The 14,727-nt window shown below is 46.6% G+C and overlaps 1 protein-coding gene across 3 annotated transcripts in view; it reads right to left on the reverse strand.

Annotated features, from left to right (window-relative positions):
- Positions 1–14,727, reverse strand: part of Flnb (filamin B) — a 133,067-nt gene that overhangs the window by 93,848 nt on the left and 24,492 nt on the right. The gene's annotated exons all lie outside the window — the stretch shown is intronic.

The following is a 14,727-nucleotide window of genomic DNA, read 5'->3' on the forward strand; positions in this document are numbered from 1 at the left end:
TAAGGCTTCCCCACCCAGAGACTGGGTGCCTCGTTGCAAGTGACAGGTCCTGTCTCCAAAATCTCTGGGTAAAAAGCATGGAGGTGGGGTGCCTGGGGCTACCCAGAGAAAAAAAGAAGAACTGGTCATTTAGTAAACTATCTGGTAGCCAAGTGACCTAGGGATAGAAGATATTGGGTCAGTTAGTGACAGGATAGTTAAAAGTTCACATGCCCTGCCCTGGGGTCAGGAAAGCTGGGATCACACCCAAAGTGCACCAACTTATTACTGTGGGGCCAAGGTGGGCCACTTGCTTGCATGTGGACTGACTATATGTAGCCAGTGTGACAGCATTCAGTAAAGCAAGGAGCAAACTACCCCCGTCATACAAACAAGACTACAGTGAATACTATTATTACTACTGTAAAAATGTCAACACACAGGTATTGGACGGGTGGCGTGCCATCAACACTGCGAGGGAGGGTTAGAACTATCCTATTCTGGCGAAAGAGTGTTCTTCACTGATTGCCCCAGAAGAACATTCCATCTGCTCACAGCTAGAAGAATGGGACCCCCATCAGGGACCCAGGCTTAGGACTGATAGAATCAAGATGTCTTTGCTTTGTGAGCGGCTGAGCGGGACTGCCAGTTTGCTAAGCTCTGTGGGCCACCAACCCGGCCCCTACCAGCAGATTCCAGAAAGGTCCCATGGCAGACAGAAAATTAAAGTCAGACTCCCTAAATTCAATTTGAAGCACGAAGTGTTCAAGAAAGTTTCTGAGAGGGGTTTCTTTGTCTAATTTGACATGGACGAGGAGGTGGTATTTAAAAGATCGTTAATCATTAAACCAGCCTAATACATCCACACAATTTAAATTCTTGAACGCCACAAACAGTTAAGAAACTGTACCAACAGGAGCTGCAGGCTGCCATAAAGGAATGAGGAACATTTGTTTGTCCCTCCTACAGAGGTAAGCACTGACATATTAGGGAAGGGAGGGGAACATTCTAGCAAAGGACGGAGCACGTGCCCATTGTCCTCTCTGCCTCTGGCCAGAAGACGAATGAAGCACAGCAGAAAGGGCTTTTCAGCGTTGCCAACATATGCTTCTGTGCTGCTTGTACTTTTTAATTTCAATTTTCATCCACTCATTCACTTCTTTGTATTTTCGGTTTTTCCGTGACGGGGTTTCTCTAGGTAGCCTGGGCTACTCTGGAACTCACTCTGTAGACCAGGTTAGCCTAGAGCTCAAGAAATCTGCCCGTCTCTGCCTCCTGAGTACAGAGATTAACCATGTGCTACTACCAGGCTTTTTTTTTTTTTTTTAATTATAGTTATTCCTTTTAGAATACATTTTACCCAAAAGATATAAATGCCAATAAACCACATACTAAACTTTTCAATTGAATTGCTTGCAGGTTCTGTAGGACTCCAGGAACATAGGGGAAACCAACAGGCTTTATCCAGTGATAGAAGCTGTGAACTTGGTAGGCTTGTGTGTGAACCGGGAGCTGGGGGCTGTGTGGCACTGAGGTCTTATCTGACACTGAAGCAGGAGCCTTCGCTCAGTTCCTAGGACTCTGGCTGGCTGAGTGCTATTCTGTATAGAATATCAAAGAGAAAACCTTACAGGTCTGATATATATATATATATATATATATATATTTTTTTTTTTTTTTTTTGGGAGATGTTCCCTCACCTTTCTCACAGTGAAAATGCAAATGTGTCACCATTACTCACCAGACACACACGCCCTCCAGGAGCTGCAAGGCACCAGGCCTCAGAGATGACCTCTGTCCTTTCCAAACAACTTGAGGTAGCAGGGGGATGACGTGCCTTAGATTACGCAGCAATTAGACAGTCATCTGACTGCCTTTAGGCACCTTTTTCCAGACAACAGCAACAACAACAACAACAACAAAATAATAATAATAATAATAATAATAATAACTTCTTCGGACCCTTTCCCTGATATCCTGAGCGCTCTCGCAATTTTCCAGAAGTCAACCTGACCTAGTACGATGACATTCCTGAATTCTCAAAGCTGCTGTGAGATGCCATTGCGAGCTCCACTTTCCAGATTAAAAAATGAATAAGGAATAAATTACGTCCAAAGCCATATAGCTCCAGAGGTGAAGCAGGGATTTGAACTTAGGCCACTGACTCCAAAGCCTGCTGCTGTTGACCGTCCTTCCCTGGAGAACCAAACAGGCACACAAAGGACATGGCCAATATATGGACAGAGCTGTCACAAATGCTTCAAAAACAAGAAAAGGACACAAGAAGAAAAATGTCGAGGGTTACGTCACCCTCGTTAAAGAGATTTATCATCGCGCTCTTGAATTCTGCCTCATGACAAACTGTCTTGGCAGCAAGATAAACAGACCAAATACAGCGGGTCAGACTCTCTGCTAAGTGGGGGAAACTCCATCTAACATTCCTGAGGCACGTTGTCCAGAGTGCAGAGCAAGCGACTGACACGATTAATCTCTACAGAGTTAGCCCAGCCACCAGCTGCTGCCGGACTCAAGGAAGAGCCAGTCTGTGCCAAATCTCTTTATTGCCAATTCTTCAGCCTGTGTGGCTCTGAAGCTGCCTCTAGCCCTGCAAGGGAAGGACTCCAGCTCTGGCAGCTGAAGCTCGGAATTGTCCTGCCTACGCTTGACTTCAGGAGAGTAGCCCAGTGTTCCCAGGCTACATTTAAACCTGGCCCCATCCTTCCAGCACCTGGATTGTGGACCAGTATTTTCCTTTTCCTTAATTCGGTTCATCCCTGCCTCACATACTTTAAGCGATAATGCCCATGAAATTGCGGGTTTAGAACACGGGCTACGTTTTTAAGATACTCATGAAAATACTAGTTACAACAGTTAAAAGTTAGTTGTGTAAACATATCATCATCATCTTGAGTGTCATGTGTCTTAGAGGAGACCACATCAGATCTCCACCAGTTTCTCCAGACCAAACAAACAAACATCAAACAAACGTGGGGTGGGTTCGGGGGAACTGTAATTCCAGTGTTGGGATTATAGATGCACTTAGCTGCACCCAGATTTTTAAATGTGGGTGACAGGGTTTGAGATGGGATCTTCATGGTTCTTCATCAAGCCCTTTACCAACTGAGCCATCACGGAGCCGGGGAACTTGATAAAAATTCTCTACCCATCGGGTAGAAACTGCTCTTCGGGTCCTCCAAATTCCCCCCCAGAAATCTGGGAAATGGACATTTTATAAACAGTTAAGCACAGAGTACGAGAGACAGGAAACAGACACTGAAGGGGAGTCCAGGCAACAAAGAACAGTGGCTTTCTCTTAATCTACACTGGTTCCGTGGCAGGGATTAAGAAATTACAACCCTGCCACTTGGAATGTAGAAGTTTTAGAGAGAAAAGGCAGAAAGGAAAATAGGGTCTTGGAACCATTTTCCTAATTAAGGTTGCTAAAGAAAGACACACCCTCAGCCAATGTTTCTAGGTTCTGGTGATAACCAGCTCCTGAAGCATCTTACTGCTCAGTGCAAGTTGTTATCTCTCTCTCTCTCTCTCTCTCTCTCTCTCTCTCTCTCTCTCTCCCTCCCTCCCTCCCTCCCTCTCTCTCTCTCTCCCTCCCCCTCCCTCCCTCCCTCCCTCCCTCCCTCCCTCCCTCCCTCCCTCCCTTCCTTTCTTGGATTGGTGTCTGAGGGTCACTGTGTCTCTCTCTCGGGCTAGCCTGGTCACTATGCCTCTTCCTCCACCTCCGGAGGGTTGTATTTAAAGGTATGCACCACAGCGCTCCCCTGCAGATCGTCATCCTTAAACAAGCAATGACTGGGAATTCAAGCCCCAAGCAGCCTCCCTCCTCCTTCTGGGATTTGCTTGGAACTTTGGTTGTCAGAGTCAACAGAGCACACATCACTATAGGAGGAAGCGAGAGAGTCCCGAGGATCCAACTCACTGCTGATGTCAGTACGCAGAGAAATTCCTCAGACGGTTTTACCATATGAAATGGGGGGAGGGGTGGTAGCTATTGGGGGGCGGGGGGAATCCCTGAAACCTCCACCTGTACCTGTCCAGGCAAGAGCGAAGGTCTTCCACGGGGGTTAGGGGTTTATCTGTGCTCCCCACGTTGGCTATAAGTCTTTTGAAACAAAGGTCCCCAAGTTATTGGAATTTCCCCGGGAATCTCATGCTGGGAAAAGGAAAAGGCTGAAGCCTGGGGTCAGACAAGAGGAGGGGCTTGTCTGACACCTGGGAGCAGAGTCTGGAGCTGAGACAAGGCTATGTCAATGCTAGGAATTGGGGTTGGAGGGGGAGGGGGCTCCACACCCTGACCAGGACTGCTTACACATCTCGGCCTCTATTGAAATGTAACCAACCCTGTCAGAAGCCTGAAGATGAGGTGGGGATGCAGGATCCCTGGTCTTGTTTTTTGTTCCTCTTCCCAGTGTGACCCCATTAAATAACTCTCCTATGGTGGGGTTTGAATGGGAATGTTCCCTAAAGGCTCAGATGCTTGAACTCTTGGTTCCCCAGTGCTGGGGAGATGACAGAACGTTTGGGAGGAAAACGACAGGGCAGGCTTTAAGCTGTGAACAAATTGTGAATGAGAGTTATTGAACGAAGCCCTAGCTTCAAAGACTGGTTGGGTGACCAAACTGCAGTGAGGAAGAGAGAGGCTGGAAGTTGCACACTCAAGCCTAATCACCTTATCTTGGGGTAGTCTTAGCCCCCTAAATGGCCATTTCCTTGCCCACTTCTGTGTCTAACATCCTGTGACTAATAGATAAAAAAAAACCTTCCGGAATCTATTACCTCAGCAGACACCACTTGCTTCCTAACTCAAAAGCTAACAATGTCACCATACAGCATCTGACGCCTATCAGGACAGAGTTCCCCATCTCACTGTGACCCGCTCTCTCATGTATTCACTAAAGCACTTCGAAATTATCCTGATTTATGACTTTCTTGGCTCTGTAACCACAAAACTCTGTGAAGGAAGTGCTTCCCATGTGTATGGGGGCGGGGAGGAGGGACCTGAGGCTACCCCGAGCCATAGTCACTCGCAAGTTGTCTTGACTTCCACACAGACATCCATACCCAAGCCCAAATAAGTAGTTAAACAACGACAAAAACCCAAGTGGCCGGGATGTGCAGCATTGGAAGTTTTCCTGGAAGGAATCTTGGGGTAGCCTGTGCTGCAAGGTTGAGGTTCTTTGTGGTCTTGAACAAAGAACTGAGTAAGACACATGTTACTGAGGAATTCTGGTTCTCTTTGTAGGAAAAAGAATCTTAAGCCATCTCCTAGGGATGCTTGAAGAACATTTTATTAGAGTCTGAGAAGAAAACCACAGGGTAGGGAAACTGTCAAACCTAGCATATGCAGGAAGGGAGAGAACAAGAGACATGGTCTCGTCCTCTGAGCTAGAGTCAAACAAAGAAGGTCTGCAATAAAGGGGCAGGGAAGGCTCAGAGAAACCCGTGAAAAGGGCCTGAGTGTCAGGACATACACTTGGAATTTCGGCCAGTGTTTCTATCTGGAGGCAACAAGGGTTCCTGGGGTGAGGAAACACACGACCTCATTAAAGGGATACTAATTATTTCTTCCATCTCCTTAGCAACTCTTCAGGGTAGATCAAGAGCAGGTCACCTAGCTAGGTGACTGACGGGCCCAGCTGGATTAACTCTGAAGAGAGAGGACAACAGTTTGCAACATGCTAGTCTTTGTGGTAGATTAGACTGTCATGTCTTTATCCAGGCTCTGAAGAAATCAGATCCTATTCTCTTCATCAAGAGAAAAATTCCCTAAATGAGCCTCGAGGGGGAGCCTTGATAACTCTTGCCATTTCACAAGGAAATAGGATGTTGAGGTCCATATGTAATCATGAGTGGAGGGGTCAATCTCCAGTGTCCCCAAGCCTGTCAAATGCCTCCCTAGTAGGCAGGAACTTCAGAGCCAGGACACAGACGTGCACACAAATGCATGCATGCGCATACATACACAGCTCGCTGGGAAAGGGTGCTCACATCAACAGTGTAGAAACGCCTTATGTGAACACCTCAAGAAACCCAGAGAAACTTATAAACTTGAGACTAGAGACCATGACTTGCGACGGTTAATTTTAACTGTCAAGCCAAAATCCCATAGATCAGGGTCCTGTATTCCTGAAGCTGTAAGCTAAAATCAATCCCTCCCTTCCTTAAGTCACTGTCTCAGTTGGAGTTACTATGATGAAACACCAAGACCAAAGCCACTTGGGGGAGGAAAGGGTTTATTTAGCTCACACTTCCACATCACAGGTCATCGAAGGAAGTCAGGACAAGAACTCAAGCAGGGCAGGAAGCTGGAGCTAGGAGCTGATGCAGAGTCGGTGGAAGAGTACTGCTTACTGGCTTGCTCTGTCCTCGAGCCTGAATGTCTGAGCTGGTCTTCGGTAGATGCTGGAACCCTGAAGGACTAGGTTCATATGCCAGTAAGGGAGAGCAAGCAAGCAAAGGGCAAAAGCTCCCTTCTTCTGTGTCTTTATATGGACTTCCGGCAGAAGGTGCGGCCCAGATTAAACAGGTGTCTTCTCACTCAAGACCTGATAAAGGGGTGTGTCTTCCCAGCTCAGCATCCAGATTAGAAGTGGATCTTCCTAATTCAAATTAAGCAAGAATTCCATCTCTGGTGTGCCCTCCATTTTTAAATTTTAGTTAATTCCAGGCGTAGCCAGTTGGCGACCGAGAATAGTCGTCACATTCTGTAATATTTTATGAGAGATTTCAAGTAAAACTAATTGGCTGTGGTTATCATACTTAGCATTTGATTTCTATTACATTCTCTCCCTGGACAGTTCAGCCTGGCAAGGCAAACCTCCCTTTAAAAAACAGGGAAGGGGGAGATAGAATGGGTCAGTAGGTAAAGGTGCTTGCTGCCCAAGCCTGGTGGCATGAGTTCAACCCCTAGAACCCACGTAAAGGCAGAAGGAAAGAGAACTGAGTCTACAAATCATCTTCTGGCCTGTGGTTGTGACACGCATGTCGACATATACGTGAATTAACCTGGTCTATATAGTGAGTCATTCACCAGCCAGCGTTACAGAGCACACGTCTTTGACCCTAGCTTTTGGGAGGCAAAAGGCAGTTGTGTCTCTGAGTTTGAGGTCTACATAGCAAGCTCCATGATGGCCACTTCTACACAGAGACACACCCCCTATCTCAAAACAAAAATAAAAGCGAAGGGGGGGGGGCAATTTCCCCGAACAGCTTGCTTTCCAAGGTAAAGAAAGGGCTGAGGCCAAAACTCTAAAGCCTCGCTGGCTCAACAAGGTGAATGGAAACGGTGTGCCTGGTCTCATTCTGCTTGTGAATGGAAACGGTGTGCCCAGTTCTGCTTTAAAAGGAGACTACAGCCAAGTTAGAAGGAAGAAGGTGGGGGGTACTGAATGACTTTCGCTTGTTCTACTTTAACTTTCTCCCAAGGTAAAAAAAAAAAAAAAAAAAAAGGGTGTTGTATGCCTCTCAATCCAGAGGACTCGCCCCTTCCTGACACAAGGAACCCTCCCACAGAAAAGGGCTGGATGAAAACAGTGAGGACCCAGAAATTCTCTACAAGTACCTTCTCTGTCTCCCCGGATTAAAGGCCCCCACTCGGAGCTGCAAAAACAGTCCTGACACCCTCTTCACAGCTCCTGGAGTGTTCGGGGAGTGAGCCAATGTTTCCAGGGCCTCGGGCCAACCGTGTAATCACCCCGTTAGAAGCTTCTGGTGGCTCATCAGAATCTAGAAGCCCGGCTGGCACTGTGCGCAAGCGGAAGGCTCCGTCAGGCTTCATGTCCAAATAAATTCCTCCACACCCCACCTGTGAAACTCCGTTCCCATTTATTACCAAATGAGTCCTAGCTTCAGGGCTCCTCCTGAGGCCCGGAGCTGGCTGCTCCTGCTGATGACATCACTGATGAACGCCTGACAATGGCTCCCCAGAGCTTAAACCTTCGCTAATACCTAGCAAGAGCACATTCCTCCCGAATGAGGTCATGCTTAGCTAATTGTTAATCTGGCCCCTACCCTGGAGCCCAAAGCTACTAGGAGATGCCTAAACAGTCAGCCCCTGCCCCAGGACCTTCTGAAGCTGCAAATGCCAACCTCTAAACGGACAAAATAGAGGCAGCAACAGGACCCAGGGTTGCCAGAGTTTGAAAGTACAAGAAAACACAGAGACTGTAAAGTTAAATGTGAACTTCATACGCATGCCCTATGCAAGAGTTTCTAACTGCCACATGTGGGGCATACTTAAATTAGAAGGATCAGCCCTGTTTATCTGAAAACTCAAATGTAACTTTTCTCTGGTAACACATGTGAGTTTATATCCCTTTGACCTCTGCGATTTCCAAAACTGCCAGTTACACTTTACAACAAATACTCCAGGGTGTAGGGGACAGGGATGGGGAAGGGGAGGGCAAAGAGGAGGCACCAGAAGTCTGGGTGTTGGTGTCAGGAATCGCTTTTAGGGCGGCACCGGTTGGTCACCATTGCCATGGCAACGACCATACATTTTCCCAGAAGACCTTTTGGCTCAATTCGCACCTCCACCTGGGAGGGAACATTCCAAGTGAAAGGCAGATTCCCTCGCCCTTGCTCTCTTTTTCTCTTCTTCCTCTGGCCCCTTCCCCTTGTCTCATTCCCCCATTAAAATCTCACCACGTGGAACCGTGTTGGTGTTGGTGTGGTGTGCTCTTTCCACATGGGCGCGGTCCATATCGGATAATAATGACAACACCAGAGCCGGTACTCTCTTGGTAATATGCTCTCTAGTGCGGGGGGGGGGGGGGGGGGGGGGGGCAGCCTTGAGGTGGACTCCTCAGCGCTAATCAGGAAATCAGGTAGACCTGTGATCCTTGCATTTGGAGTGTGGAGGCAGGAACCATGACAGGAAAGAAAGGAGGGATGAGGGAGAGCAAGGAAGAAGGGGAGAGGGGCTGAGGGATGGGAGAAGCTGGAAAAGTAAGAGTATCTGTTTAGTGTGCTTGAGGTCCTGAGTCTGATTTCCAGTACATCACAAAGTATGTGCATACCGCATACCTCCCTCTCTCCTCTCTCTCTTTCACACACACACACACACACACACACACACACACACACACACACACACACACACGAAATTGCCTTTAGAAAGCACACTAGGAGGGTTGGGGATTTAGCTCAGTGGTAGAGCGCTTGCCTAGGAAGCGCAAGGCCCTGGGTTCGGTCCCCAGCTCCGAAAAAAGAAGCAAAAAAAAAAAAAAAAAAAGAAAGCACACTAGGGGCCAAGCACGGTGGCTCATACCTGTAATTTCACTACCTGGGAGGCAAAGGCATGACTGGCCAGTCCACACAGTGTACATCAGCCAGAGCCTCACACAGACCTTATTTAGAGGCTACTGAGGAGGTAGAGAGGATGGCACAAAAATTCCATTCTCTCCTCACTCTTCCAAGTATCTTTACTCCAGTCTGTGTAAAGCGAAAAGCTATGCCGTTGCCAAGTAGTCAATATAATTTTGCAAAGGAAATCCACAACTTCCAGCCACTGCGCCAATGGTCAGAGTAACATCTCGGCCTCAGTGGAAATCCAGCAGGACCGTTCCTGTAACGGCAAGGAAGCCTACCCTGGTCTGGGATGTTAGGTCACACAACAGAAGCTGAGATACAGGTGGGGAATGAATCTTGACAATTAAGTTTATTTGCAGAAGAATAACACTGTTGCTCAAGGGGTCTAATGGGAGTGTTTGAAATTTACTCCCCCAGGCGGAAGGGCATCAAGGACACAGTCATTTGCATGCAGAGGATTTGAAATGGAATCCTTTTTTTTTTTTTTTTGGTTCTTTTTTTTCCGGAGCTGGGGACCGAACCCAGGGCCTTGCGCTTCCTAGGCAAGCGCTCTACCACTGAGCTAAATCCCCAACCCCTGAAATGGAATTCTTAATGTAGCTTAGTAACCCAAACATATAGGACTGAGGACAACACGGGCAAGCATTTACTTGGTGAGCAAACTGTGACAAATCAGTAGTATGGGTGGCCGAGGAAACTGGCAAACCATAGGTACCATATAATTTTATAATTATAATTACAGGGTTTACGTCAGGAAGGATTTAAGATCCGTCTAAAAAGTACAAACAGGAGTTGAGCACAGTGGGGACACCTGTAACCCAACCCTTGAGATAAAACAGGAGGATCAGGGTTTCAAGGCCCCATGTGGCTACATGGGAGTTCCAGGCCAGTCTGGGTTACATGAGACCTGGTCTGAAGAAAAAGATACAAGGACTAGGGTATCAGGATGGCTCAGTGGGTAAAGACTCTTACCACCACACTTGACAACCTCAGCTGGATCCCTGGGACCCACTTGGTAGAAGGAGAAAAGTCGTCTGACTTTCTTGGGCTCCCAACACCATCAATTATCCATCCATCCATCCATCCATCCATCCATCCATCCATCTACCCATCAATCAATTGATCAATCATTGTAATCAATCAAAATAGATTTAAACAAAAAAAAATTAAAGTTAAATACAAACAATAGAATGGGAGGTTGGGGTGTGTTTCCTAGAATAAGTATATCAGTGTGTGTACTCAGCCTGCTTGAAAGTCCGAGCTTAAGCCCCAGGGTGGGGGAATGGGGGTGGGGGAGAGACAAAGATTTAGAAATTAATTCAATCAACAAATCTTGTGCACTCACAATGAACCAGGCCTTATATTAAGCCCAGGAGTCCAAAATCCACTATGAGGAAACTCAAAACCTTGCCTAAATCCACACTTCAGGGGAAAGGTTGGGTTAGGATTAGACCTATGAGGACCAAACGCTTTTCCACATTCTGAACTCATTTGTAATTCTGCCAAGCTCCCTGACCTTACAGGTAAAGGGCCAGCACTTGGAAAGGTCTCCCACAGCATCCAGGAAGACAGCTGGCTCCCAGGAGCACTTCCTAAGACACCTTTCTTTTGAAGTTAATACTTCAGTGTTCTGTCTTTGGTCATGCAACCCTAGTTCAATCAGAAAGAGCTGTAAGGGAGAATAAGACGCACCCTTTACAAGGGCTTTTCTCTAAAGCCTGTAGAAACTTAAAGCAATCCCCACTATATACATAGATATTTCCTTTTTTTTTTTTTTTTACCTAGTAGCATCATGTAGGTGTGTGCACATGTCCTAGAGATCAGAGGACAACTCTGTAGGGTTGAATCCCTCTTCCCACCTTTATGTGGGTTCCAGGGATCAAACTCAAGTCTTCCATAACAAAAAGCAAACACCTTAACCCACTTGGCTGTCCCCTATCTCCATAGTTATTTTTGGAAACACGCCATGCTGTGCGTTGCACACATACAAAATTAGGTTGTAACACAACTAAAATTAAAGAGGAATCAGTCATCCACTACTTGCATTAAAAAAGTAAAAATTGGGGCCAGGGAGACGTCTCAGTGTATAAACGCCCTTGCATGCCTGACACCTAGGCCCCATGTGTGGAAGCCACGTAAAAAAGCCTGACGTGAGTGGAGTGGTGAGCATTGTAATTGTGCAGAAGAAAGTTTGAGAGCCTCCAGTCTGAAATATACTGCAGTAGAAATAAGAGAGAGCCTGCCTCAAACACTCTGGCCTCTTTATGAGTGGTGCGCACATGTGCACACACAAGCACACACTCACAAACACACAAGTACCCACTTTAGGCAGCTCACACTTGCCTATAGCTCAGGTTCCAGAACCCTGGACAACTCTCTTTGGGTCTCCATGAGCATTGCACTTAAAAGCACACACCTACTATACCCACCGCTGACACACGTGTATACAAGAAATGACACACACGTATGTAAGAAATGATATACACCTATACAAGAAACTAAAAAGTAATATCTTTTTAAAAATGTGGACAGCCACAGAGGAAGACCTCTGGTCTCCATATGCACGTGCACACACGTATGTGCACCTATACATGATGGACAAACACAAGCTACAAAGGCACTTTGAAGCATTTAGGGAAACCTTTATAAAAATGCTATTACTGGGCTATTTAGATGGTTTGGTGAGTAAAGGCGCTTGCTACCGAGCCTGACATCCTGAGTTCAATCCTGGGACCCACAAGGTAGCAGGGGAGAAAAGACACCCCAAAGTTCCCTTCTGAAACACACAGATACACAGAGGGGAGAGAGAGAGCGTGGTCTGGGGGAGGGGCTGGGGGGGGGGGAGAAAGAGGTGGGGAAGGGCAGGAGGAGAACGAATGTAGTAATAGTAGCATTACTGTGTTTCGGCTAACTCCCAGGTGTGCAGGGACATTATGACTATGATAATCTTCCTGAATGCCACTGAAATGTGTAGAGGCCATGGGTGCTTAGTACTTCCAAATAACTCAAGAACTAAGTACACAGGGGTGCTGTGGATGTAACATATGCCAGGCTCTAGCTGTGACTACTAGAGTGACCAAGCAAGCAAGGCGGTACCTTAGTGGCTAAGGATCTCAGGAGGTTTTATAAGGGTCTATTAGAACTCTGTTTATTTCTGGAGAGGGGGAACTTTCAAAGTAAATCAAGTATGTGGAGAATAAATACAAGGAAAGACATCCCAACCGGCTATTGAACATGTGTGTTAATTAACATGTATTAATTGTCTCGGCAGTAAAACGAAGAAGCAACTTTTCTCCCAGGTGTCCAAACACTTAAGGAAAGCAGCACTACTTCAGTACAAGGAAGCTATCCTGTTTCACCTCTATACAGAGGCACTTGGCATTCCAAGGAAATATTCACCAGGCAGAGGAAAAAGACATCCAAAACTTTATAGGCTTGTTTCTGCAGTGCCAACAAGTCAAACCAAGGTTCCTGCGTGTTAGGGAAATATGCTGGTTATGCCACCGTTGAGTGACACACACACACACACTCTGCAGGTTTATTTCAAATTTAAGTCCTATGCACATCCATCACTTGATTATAAAAAAAAAAAAAAAAGGAATGATGACTGGGGAGATGGCTTAGTGGTTAAGAGCACTGACTGCTTTTCCAGAGGTCCTGAGTTCAAATCCCAGCAACCACATGGTGACTCACAACCATCTGTAATGGGATCCAATGGCCTCTTCTGGTGTGTCTGTAGACAGCTACAGTGTACTTATATATAGTAAATAAATGAATAAATCTTTATAAAAAAAAGGAATGAAGTACTGATATATTTAAAGGATATATGAATTGATCTCAATAAAGCAGTTTTGAAAAGCCTATGTATTCCTCTCTCTTATTCTTCCTCGCAGGAAGCTTTACTATAATTATAAGTAGGACTAAGGTAAAAGCTAAATTCCTAGCGATTGAGATCTGGAGTCTAGATCCTCAAGACTTGGAGCAGAGCTATCCTGCTGAATCTGTAAAGATGGGGCCACATCAGAAAGCACCTCAAGGTTTGCAAAGACGTTCAATTAAAACGAAGTCGAATTCTTTGACTTCTATTTTAAACAGCTCAGCTTCCAAACTGGTGCGAACTTGAAGGCATATCAGACCTTCACTGGGTTTATTGAAGGCCGTGCTTCAAGTTCACAGCGTGAGGCTCACTTCAAATCCTACCTCAGAAAGGTCACTTAACGCTAACTGTGGTGGCTGCGGTTTCTATGGACGTTTTTCCTAACACATTTTATGCTCTGATGACTCCCATCCCCAAGTGTGAATAGGAGGAGTGGAAGGCAGGCCAGCCACTGACCTATGAAGTTGTTAATCAGAGGCTGTCAGGCCCAGGAGAAGCCAGGATGATTAAGGGACATGTCCCTTCTTCCGGGCTCATCCGCACAAACTTGTCCATATCTTCTACAGCAGCTCTAGACACTGGAGCCACACTGGACAGAACTTGCTGCAAAGCCAGAGGCAGCACACTGGAAGTAATCTACTCTGATTAGCGTTTGGGGAGATCCTTGGCCTTGAGCGCATGCGTTGATTCAATTTTTCCAGGAGAAGCAAGCCATCCCTGCCTCTCAGATGGTGCTGCAGACTGTGCAGGAAGGAAGAACCCCCCACACTGGAGCAGAGGCCAGCTCCAAGAGCTCCCAAGGTGATGATCTGGGCACTGCTTCGAGGCAGGAAGGAGCCGGCCACGTAAGCCAATTGGAACTTCGGGGGACATGTTCCTAGCTTGGAGAAAGGCCCTGGGACATGGCTTATTTTTAACATCTTGGACTGAAAAAGTACTTAATGCCCTCAAGCAGACTGAAAGAAAGAAAAAAAGAAAGAGAGAGAGAGAGAGAGAGGGGGGGGGGGGGAGAAGAAGGAGGAGGAGGAGGAAGAGGAAGAGGAAGAGGAGGAGGAAGAGGAGGAGGAGGAGGAAGGGAGGAGGAAGGAAGGAAGGTTGGTCACCCATCTGTCCCTCTGGAGTCATCTGCTTCTATCACAACTTCTTTAAGATTAGATTCCACCAACCTGAATTTGTTTAATGGTGGTGCCATGTCCACAGCTGACTGGAGTGGACTCCCTCACATAAGCAGAACTGGATTCTCCCTAGAGACTGAGATTTCTGCATAGGTGTAGACCAAGATGTAAACAGCAAGAGTGGTGGGTCAGGAAAGTTGTATATAGTGCTATAGAGATTCACGAAGAGAAGGGGTGGGGGTGGGGGGAACAGGCGCTAAGATAATGACAGGACCAGGAACCAGAGGTAGCCTCAATTGCTTTTGATCTTACTTGTGGCCCCGCCCATACAAGTCTGTGTATCCATGTTCCTTGCAGGCATCTAATATCCAGTATAGAGGTGACTACTTGTGTCGACCCTCCCTCATAAGGACTGGTTTAGGGAAAGGTGTG

This window comes from Rattus norvegicus, chromosome 15 (assembly GCF_036323735.1).
Source record: "Rattus norvegicus strain BN/NHsdMcwi chromosome 15, GRCr8, whole genome shotgun sequence".
NCBI classification, from domain to species: Eukaryota; Metazoa; Chordata; class Mammalia; order Rodentia; family Muridae; genus Rattus; species Rattus norvegicus.